This window comes from Hemitrygon akajei, chromosome 6 (assembly GCF_048418815.1).
Source record: "Hemitrygon akajei chromosome 6, sHemAka1.3, whole genome shotgun sequence".
Classification (NCBI taxonomy): domain Eukaryota; kingdom Metazoa; phylum Chordata; class Chondrichthyes; order Myliobatiformes; family Dasyatidae; genus Hemitrygon; species Hemitrygon akajei.
Genome location: NC_133129.1, coordinates 94948713 through 94959665, shown reverse-complemented (window position 1 = coordinate 94959665; position 10953 = coordinate 94948713).

Genomic DNA, 10953 nt, shown 5'->3' with positions numbered 1-10953 from the left:
CATGACAGCATCCAACTCACTTCCCTAGACCTACGATTCTCAACAAATATCGCTTAAACCCTTGGATTAGATCACAACGTGTAACTCACAGATGTGAATTTATAATTCTATATATAATTCCGAAGATCCAACAGTAGATCCCAACCTGTAACTCTCTCTGGACATATATTTCTAAATATAAACCCTTTGAACCTTTGATTGCAGTCCAGTCTGCAACTCACTCCCGGGTGTCTGTGTGTTGCCAGGTAAACAATCTGAACACCAGATTAGATTCTGATCCATACCCAACTCATGGTTAGTTGTTATTCTCTATATTAAACTCCCAAATTGCTTACAAAGCTCACAGCGTCTAACTCACGTCCGGGAATCTGTATTTAACAGCATAAACTCAATAAACCCCTCGATAAGATTCCACTCATTACTAACTCTCGGGAGTCTCTTGCACAGAAACAACTGAACCCCTGGATTAGATCCCCATCTGCATCTCACAGCTATGTATCACTTAATCGATAAATAAACCCACGGAGCGCCTGAGTTACATCCACTTCAGTAATTGAATCCCTGGGGTCTGTTATCCAACATATTTACAGTATGCTCGCCCCGACTCTCCTCTCACCACGAACTGTCAGGAATCGCTAGGTGTGTGTTTGTGCATGTGTGTGTCTGTGAGACTCCCGTAGTTTCATCTGCTTCGTCTGTCTGTCTAATTCCTTATCCGACACAGAGACATGTAAACTCCGTAAACCCCGTAGCTTCCTCCATTTACCACTCGTCGTTCCCTCACCTGCAACACCCCAACCCCAGACAACACCTCCAGACGCATCAAACTCCACGCTCTCTGTAGACAGAGGAAGGGGTTCTCACCTTGAACAGACAGGACAGTCCCAGGACCTTTGTACTCTACCCCCAAGATCACCACAATGCAGAAGTAGATGCCGGTGTCATTTCCTTCGACCCGGTGTAAGCGGATGGAGCCCGTCTTGTCTCTAAGTGACGAACCCAGGAACCTGATCCGGCTTTTGAAATCTTTGAGTGTGTAGTTATCCAGGTATCTGAATATATCTGTCGTGTGGTAATTGCGAACTTTCCACCTAATGTCAATGTCTCCGAGTGAGGAGTTTTCCGGGTGCGTAAATGTGCAGGTGAGAGTGACGGACTCGTCCACTACAGCTTCGATGTATTTCGGCTGCTCCACCCGGAACCCACTTCCACTGCTCCATGCTGAGGGAGACGGAGGGAGCAAATGGTCATTTGGGAACCTCCAACCACATCTCACCCTACGGGTAATCAACCCGTAATTCTCTCAGCGCCAGGCAAGTCCCTGCCCTCTGATTGACAGACCGAACTCCAGAACAATTATTTCTCCTCTCATACCCGTTAAATCCAAATTGCAACGGACCCGCACTACCAACCACCAGCACCCTGACCCGGCGTGGATAACTTCACTCACTGTATCTGTGAACTCACTCTCCCACCTGCACACTCACTCTCAAGAGCTCTTTACAAATCTAGTTGTCAGTATAATTTTTGTTTCCAGAATTTCACTTGCTTTGTGTATTGTTTGACAGTCTTTGCTTATGTGCAGATTATTATAAATTCTGATGTATTTCATTGTTTTCCTGAAATGTCTGAAAGAAAAATGATTCTGAACAATCGTGTCATTTGCCTCCATCAATAATACATTTTACGTTTACCTTTCACACTCCGAGCTCAAGACCTCCAATGGGGAATCAGGAAGCACATGTATAAACTCCCGGAACACAGGGATTAGATTCTAGCCTGTAACTATCCCTTCAGAATCTGTTACTCACTTATAAACACCTTAAAACCTTTTATTGGATTCCAAACTGAAACTAACGCCTAAATATGATATTGACGGAGTGAACGCCGAAAACCCAGACCTCACTCTGCCGCCCTTAGAGCTCTCTCTGCCCGATCTGTCCTTGCCCTCTCTCCGATCAGCTGTACAAGCCGCATCGAATGGTCTCGCTGGAAAAACCCATTCACTTCAGCGGCCCTCCAGCTTCAACCCCGACTTTAGCAACAGGCCTTTCTCGGATCTCCTGTTCCCCATTTCTACTCTTCGTACCCGTTAGCGGGTGGGAAGCACTTCGAGTCGCTCCTCATCTCCGGTGAGGGTGCTATTCAAATGCAGACATTTGTCCCTCCAACCCGGGAAGGCATCGCACGGGCTTCCTCGCCAAAATGGAGAGGTGGGGCTGGAGGGAGCCCTCCACATACAGTGCCGAGTACTCTTGGGGGGGTTGGCTGATATGGGTGGGGGGGGGGGAGTTGAGGAACGGCTATAGAGGTGGTACGTGACGAAGCTGTGTCTACTCACCCACTGTCAACTGTAGCAACACCAGACAGAGCGAAACGTCCATGGCGTCTCCCCCACCAACACTTGCTCTCTGGACCTGATCACGTCCGTCAGTAACACTGACTATGACTCACAACTGCCCTGTCCCTGAGTCACTGCTTCTGCTTTCTTCAGTCCCCCGACTCCGCCTCCAGCTCTTGGGTCCCCATCACCCCTCGGGTCATTTCCCTTGCTCCTGCCCCACCCGCCGGTCCCTACACGTGGGTTGGTTTGTGCGTCCAATGTGGGGAGTGAGGGGAATTCTCCCTGCGATGAGAAGTTGGTGAAGGGAGAGTCAGTGAAACGGGAAATCATCACCGCAAACGTGTGAGGGGCAAGTTGGAGCAGGAGGCGAGAGTTGTGATAAGTGTTGTGTCTCGACGCGCATGGCAGAGTTCAAACGTTCTGAATCCCGAAAGGGACACTTTTTGCAAATTACTGGGAGAAAATTGATGGTTAATTAGTTGATTGGTCGCAGCCAGTATGTAGAAGTTAGGAGCCTGCAAACAGCCATTGATCCTTACCAAACAATCGTTAACATGAGGATATAAATGTAGAGGTACCTTTGCGTGAGAGGGAGATGAAATCCCGAATTAAAAAGTCTATTTGATCACTGTGTCAACTAGGTTGGGATAAAGAAAACGAAAGACGGCATTTATATGAAATTCAAAGGGTGGTGGGAATTCAAGTAGGAGGTTGGTATAAAAGGACTGAGAAGTTATACTGACTTGTTTTATTTTTTATATTCGACGTACTCTTCAGTAGTTTATTTCTTGAGTTACAGCGCGGAATGGGCCTTCCCGGTCCTTCGAGACGCACCACTCAACAGTCTCTAACTGAACCCTAGCCTAATCACCAGACAATTTACAATGACCAATTAACCCACCAACCAGTACGTCTTCGGACTGTGGGAGGAAACTGGAACACCTAGAGGAACCCATTGGGTCACAGGGTGAACGTGCAAACTCATTACCGACATCGATCTCAGTATCATGCGTATTAATTTTGTTAGAAACCATTATGGGAAATGTATTTATCCCTCTAAAAAGTAGCCCAGATATGGCGTTGGGATTGCAAAAGGAGCTGGAAAGGGCATGTGATAAGGGTAATTTCAGAATTGTAATGGAGAACTTCAATACGCAAGGGGATTTGGAAAATCAGTTTGATGTCGGATCGCAAGAGAGGGAATTTGCTGAATGCCTACGAGATGGTTTTTGGAGCAGTTTGTGCTCCAGAATACTCAGGAAATGGCTATCTTAGATTGGGTGTTGTGTAATAACCCGGATCTTATCAGTCAGCTTAACATAAAGGATCCCTTAAGAGATGATCCCTTAAGAGATCATAAATGATGGAATTCATACCGCAGTTTTAGAAGGAGCTGCCTAAGTCACATGTATCAGTATTGCAATGGAATAAAGGGAATTACAGAGGTATGAGAGACCTGCTTTCCCAGGTGGATTGGAGGGGGATACTGGCGGAGTTGACAGCAGAACAAGGGTGGTTGAAGTCTGTGGGAATAGTTCACAAAGCCCAGGACGGATATGTCCCACAGAAGAAGTAGCATTTCCTAAACGGCAGCGTGAGCCAACAGTGGCTGGCAAGGGAAGTTAAGGACTGCATAAAAGCCAAGGAAAAGGTATATAAGGTAGCAGAAGCGAGTGAGATGTTGGATGATTGGGAAGCTTTTAAAATCCAACAAAATGCAAATAAAAAGCTTCTGGAAGTTCGAAAGACTAAATATGAGGTTAAACTTGCCAAAATATAAAGCAGGATACTAAATTTTTAAAATATTTTTTCATTTCTATAAAGAGTAAAAGAGCTGTGCGAGTTGATATTGGACTGGAAAATAAAGCTGGTGAGGGAGCTCTGGGGCCAAAGAAATGGCAGATGAACTAAATAGGTACTTTGCATCTGTCTTCAATATGAAAGACACTAGCAGTGTTCCAGGGGTCTGTGAGTGTTAGAGAGCACGAGTGAGTGTCATTGCTATTACAAAGGAAAATGTGCTAGGTAACCTCAAAGGTCTTAAGGTGGATAAGTCACCTGGGCCAGATGGACTACATCCTAGTGTACTGAGAGAGGTTGCTGAAGAGATGATAGGCTCATTGGTCATGATCCTTCAAGAATCACTTGATTCTGGCATGGTCCTGGAGGACTGGCAAATTAAGAAGCGAGGATTGCAAAAGAGAGGAAATGATTAAACAGTTAGCCTAACCTCAATGGTTGGGAATATTTTGTGGTCTATTATTAAGGTCGAGGTTTCAGGGTACTTGGAGACCAATGATCATTTAAGTCAAAGTCAGCATGTTTTTCTGCAAAAGGGAAATCTTGCCAAACAAATCTGTCCGAATTATTTGAGGAAGTAACAAGCAAAGTGGAGAAATGAGAGGCAGTGCATGTCATTTACTTATGTGTTCAGAAGGCATTTGATTAAGTGCCTCACTTGAAGCTGCTTAACAAGATAAACCATGGTGCTTACTGGAAAGATACTGTCACCGACAGACAAATGGCTGACAGGCAGGATGCAGTGAGTGGGGATAAAGAAAGCCTTTGCCGCTGTCCTGCCAGTGACTAGCAGTGCCCTTCAGAGGTCAGTATTAGGACAGCTACTTCTCAAATTGTTCAACAATGATTTAGATAGTAAATTGATGGCTTTCTGGAAAAGTTTATAGATAATCCGAAGATAGCTGGACGGGTAGGTAGTGCTGAGGAAACAAAGCAATTGCAGCAGGGCTTAGACAAATTGGAAGAATGGGCAAAAGAGTGGCAGATGGAATATATTGTTGGGAAATGTACGATCATGCGTTTTGGGAAAAGGAACAATATTTCAGACTATTATCTAAATGCAGAGGAAACATCAGAGGTTCAAAAGGACTTGGGAGACTCTCAGAAATGTGCTCAAAAAGTCAAATACAATGTTGGCCTTAAATAAAGAGAAATAGAATATAAAACAAGGAAACAATCCTCAAGCTGCACTTGGAGTATTGTCACCAGTTTTGGGCCCCATATCTCAGAAAGGATGTATTGTCATTGGAGAGAGTACAGAGGAGATTCACGAGGATGATTCTAGGAATGAAGGGGTTGACATATGAGGCGCGTTTGGCAGCTTTGGACCTCTACTCACTGAAATTTAGAAGAATGCATGGGAATCTCATTGAAACCTCTCGAATGCTGGAAATGCTAGATATGGTGAGTGTGGAGAGGATGTTCCCTCTGGTGGAGGTACCCAGAACGACAGAGCACAACTTTTTCATTGAGTGGCAACCTTTTACAACAGAAGTAAGGAGTTTGATTTTTAGCCGGAGTGGAGAATCTATGGGCTGCTCTGCCAAAGTCTGTGGTAGAGGCTATGTCCATGGATATATTTAAAGCGGAAGTTGATAGATTTCTGATTGGTCGGAGCATCAAGGGATATAGTGAAAGGGTAGGGGTATGGGGTTGAATGAGATCCTGGAAAAGCCATGATGAAATGGCAGAGAGGACTCAATGGGCTGAATGGCCTAACTCTGTTCCTGTATCTTACGATCGTACGATACTAGTGTAACTCTCGCTTCGGCTAGCTGCATAATATAAGGGGTAATAACCCCCGGTACGGCCAAACTTAAGAAATCTCGTTTGGGTAATGCTGCGCGATGTGTCCCCGGTTATAAATCAGTACCCCGAAATAACAAGCAGTATACAATATGTGATTGATGATTAAGCTTTATAATTATTACTTTGACTATATGGTTAGTAAAGAAACGAAAAAAGGAAAACAAAGGGCCGAATCTTATTAAACAGTCTGTTGCGCAAAGTTGGAACTCACTGATAAGTCGATCGTCCACCATCGACCTCCTCCGATCGTCGCTGCACTTAGTACACTCGCTCCAATTCCACTCCATCCGGCGGTCTACAAAATCTCTCCATTCGCGTCTTTTCTCCTCATTTTTCCCGACAAAAGCCTTCGAAAAATCTCCTTCCAGATTCACAAGACAGAGCAACAAAATCCTAATTGTCTTACCGAGAAGCCATTTCATTAGCCTTAGTAGTGAGACATTACAGAGAAGCCATTACAGTGTGTTACACTGTTCCCCCCACAAAACTTAGTCATGTCTTCATGACGTTGAGATAATTCGCTAACCCTTCCTGCAAAAACGCAAAGCCCAATCCAGGTGCAAGAGGTAGTGACATAGATCCCCAAAACGGTCGAGATCACGCACTGTTCCCCTGACGCTACATGGGCCAACCTATCCGGTGGTCTCCTAATTCTCTGAGACCTCCGTACCTCCTCACCTAACTCTTCAGGCTCAGACGCTACTGGGGATACTTCAGGTCTACCTGGCAAATCTTCCCTCGTGACCCCCGCAACTCGGAGCCCTCTGTCCCATGTCCAGGCCCCGCTTGCTCGCCTTCAGGGTCCCGCTGTAACCCAGGATGCGCACCGATAGCACCAACCACCCCCCCCCCCCTTCACTTCACCTGACTCATCGGGAGAAGGGTCGGGAGTCTCTTCCTCAATCACTGGGGAGTTCGCGAAAGGCAGCATATACCGCAAATCCAGGTGCTCATCCTCCGAATCAGTATCCCTTTCAGGGGTGGGGGCCGACCTAACCTCGCCTGTTAGAGACCCGGTAGTACTCCTGCGTTTCCGAAGTATCCTCTCACTAGGTGTAGGCTTCAAGTAGGCCTCTGGGTCGACCTGCACCTCTTGACCCAGCTGCAACAGTTGGTTCCGTGCAGAATCTTGTCAGGCCCATTCCCATCCTCTGGTTTGACCCGGAAAACTGGTAGGTTTGGCATCTGACTCTCCACCACATAGGGCGTAGCCCTCCAGCGGTCAGCCAACTTATGTTTTCCTGGTAGCGCTAAGTTCCTTATGAGGACTCAGTCTCCCAGCATGAGTTGAGAGAACCTTTTCTTTAGATCATACCTTCTCTTATTCCCTTGATTCTGCTGGGCAGCCTCATCACAGCTAATTCATAAGCCCTTTTCAACTCTCTTATCATGTCAGACACATACTTCCCAAAGTCTTTGGTGGTAAGTCACCTTCATCAGTCCCAGAACAAAAGTCAACGGGCAGCCTCGCCTCGCGCCCAAACATCAGATAATATGGCGAGTAGTAGTAGCTTCCTTTCACGTACAATTATAACTGTGAACCAGATGCCCAATATGTTGACTCCATCTGCTCTTCTTGCTGATCTCCAGGGTTCCGAGTATGTCTAGCAAATTACGGTTAAACCTCTCTGGCTGGGGATCACCCTATGGGTGATAGGGCGTGGTCCTCGACTTCTTCGACCCCAAGCATGCCCAGTAACTCACAGATGAGTCTGCTATCGAAATCCCGTCCCTGATCACTATGTATTCGCCTGAGAAGGCCGTAATACATAAAATACTTCTCACATAACACATTTACCATTGTAGATGCCCTCTGGTCCTTGGTAGCAAAAGCCTAAGCATTCCTGGTGTAGTGGTCCGTGATGACTAAGACATTCGCCGTGTTGCTGGCATCGGGTTCTATTGACAGGAAATCCATACACACCCGGTCCAGAGGCACACCTTGTCCCTCTGAAGATGGGACGAGGGAGCTGCCCGCATAGGCAGTGTCTTCCGCCGTATGCATCGAATGCACGACTTCCAGTATTCTTCGACCTCCGACTTCACTCGGCGCTAGAAGAACCGGTCTCTGAGCAAGCCATACGTCTTTTCCACCCCCAGATGTCCAGAATCATCATAAAGTGATTTCAACGCCATCCTCCGATACTTCTCGGGCAGAACCAGCTAGCAACGCCGGGGTCGGTCTGGAGGTGACCTGACCCGGTGTAAGATCTGGTTCTTCAACCATTCTCGTAGTAATGGAGGCACCGGAGCGTGTTTCGTCCTCTCCGCCTGAGCCATGTCTTCCTTTTCGACCGCTGCCCAAATGCTACCAACGCCCGGGTCATCTCGCTGAGCAGCTGCTCTTCCCCAGAACTCAATTTCAGCAGCTGATTTGTCTTCTGAGTAGTCAGGTTACAATAAACTTGGGGGATGGCGTCATCAGAAGCCCCCAATTGATGCACCGCACGCACCTGCCCCTCCTTTTCCTCTGCCTTCTCGGTGATGGCAAACTGACACACTCCCGGGGCAGGAACGCTCTCCCACTCCTCGTCTCTGACTAGTCCCTCATGAGCCCGTCGGGACAAACCATCAGCTTCCCGGCCGGTACTTCAGGCTGAAATCATAGGCAGACAACGCCGCCAACCACCGATGGCCTGTGGCATCCAGTTTCGCTGAGGTCAGGATATAAGTTAGGGGGTTGTTGTCCGTCCTCACCTAAAACTTGGCCCCGTAGAGGTATTCACTCAGCTTATCTACCACCGCCCATTTCAACACCAGAAATTCCAACTTGTGCGTCCCATAGTTTTTCTCGGAGGGCGATAGACTCTGGCAGACAAGCGCAACGGATCTCAACCCGGAGCCCTGATCCTGATACAGGCCGCCCCCTAAACCCCCTCGGCTGGCATCCGTGTGCAGTGCATACGGTAATCGGGGGTCCGCAAACGCCAGCACCGGCGCCTGGGTCAGCAGCTCCTTCAGCGACTGAAAGACCTCCTCATATTTTACATCTCACCTCGGTCTAAAGGGCTCCGACGGGCTAAGGTACTCTCCACCCTCCTGTCCTTTCTCTGTCTCCCTTTCTTCCCCAAGGGAGGGTAACCACTCACTTTTGCGTAGCCTTTCATTAATCTCCGATAGGAACCACTGAACCCGAAGAACGAGCACAGAGCGCTCACAGTGTGGGGTTTTGGCCAAGTGATCACCGCCTCTATCTTAGATGGATTTGTAATTACTCCATTCTTGAGACTATGTGCCTAACATTGCTAACAGACGTTTGTCAGAACTGGCACTTGCCCAGGGAAAGTTTTAACCCTTCAGCATTCAAATGGCCTAGCACCTTCAGAAGCCTCGCTTCTTGTTCTTCCAAGGTGGATCCAAACACTATGAGGTCATCCAGATATACCAACACCTCAAGCAAGTTCATATCCCCCACCGTCTTCTCCATGGCCCGCTGGAAGGTTGCAGGAGCTCCCGAGATGCCCTGGGGCATCCTTTCGAACTGGAAAAATCCCAAGGGACATATAAATGCCGTTTTCTCTTTGTCAGCCTCATTCACACACTGAACCACTTCACACCACTCAGGGAGGCCAGCGCGTCTTCATCCTCAGGACAGTATACTGGCCAGCGTTGGTGCACCCGTCCAGAGTTCTATAGTCCACACACATCCATACCTTCCCATTCTTCTTTCGGGCCACTGCTATTGGGGACGCAAAGGGGCTTCGGGGCTCGGTGATGATCCCCGCTTCCTTCAACTTACACAAATGCTGCTGAACGTCCTCCACCTCTGCAGGGGCCAGTCGCCGCGACCTTTGTTAGAACGGGGCATCCTCAGTCACCCGGATAGTGTGACGCGTGCTCTTGGAACAACCCACATCAAATTCGTCGGTGGAAAAGACACCTTCCAGCTTCAACATCTTCTCTATCAGCCTCCTCTTCCAACCCGCAGGAACCGAGGAGTCCCCGAAGTTGAATGAAACAGCTGTCAGCTTTTCCCACTTTTCCAAAAGTTTCACCCAGGCGTGTCTCACAAGGGCAGGAGACATTAGCGTCACCGGGAACAAATGCGCCAGGGGCATTCACGGCTTAAAGATGACCTCCCTCTTAGTAGTGGTCCTGACAATAACTGTCATCCTATGTTCCTGTACAACCAAGGGCTTCTACAATTCGGGCCTCACCAGTACCCCAGCAGGAAATCTCGACTCCCCCCGTGGTCTTCCGGAGCATCCACTAAGAGGGCTCCGCCCTCAGGCACTCCTGGAAATTTGGGGGTCCCCATCACTCTCGCTGCTTTCCCGGGCTGTACCACCATTGCCTTCGACTGGGTGAACCACACAGCCCCTTGTTTAAATTCGGTATCAGTCCCAATACTGCGACACACTTACTCAAAAGCAGCTCGAAACACCGGGTGCACGGACAATGTTCCCAGAAAGCTCTCGTCAGCCTTCTCCTTGCAGGCCCCCATGAGCCTCCTCACAAGAGGGGAGTTGGTCCCCACCAGAATTCAAACGCCTGCTACCAGCAGCCCTCCGCACTGTTCGTCCCCTTGGGGAATCAGCCCCCCATCAGCTCCATCATACGGGGGTTCACACCCGCTGTTAACAGCCGACATAACTCCGTTCTCAGCTCTGCCACAATCTCCTCTACTGCTCCCCAGGGTAGGCTATCTGTGGTCACTTCACTGTAGGGAATAAAAGGAGCCTTTAAGTTGGCTGCATGGAGACAAACGGTTTTCCATGGGGATCTGTGTTGGGACGAGTTCTTTTTACATTGAACATCAATGATTTGGATGACTGAATTGATGACTTTGTGCCTAAGTTTGCAGATGCTACGAAGATAGGTGGAGGGGCAGGCAGCTTTGAGGAAGCAGAGATGCGAAATCATCTTGGATAGACTAGGAGAATGGGCAAAGTAGTGGCTGATACAATATGGCTTTGGGAAGTGTACGGTCATGCACTTCGGTAGATGAAATAAAAGCAGACACTATTTTTAACTGATGAGAAAATTCAAAGATCTGAACA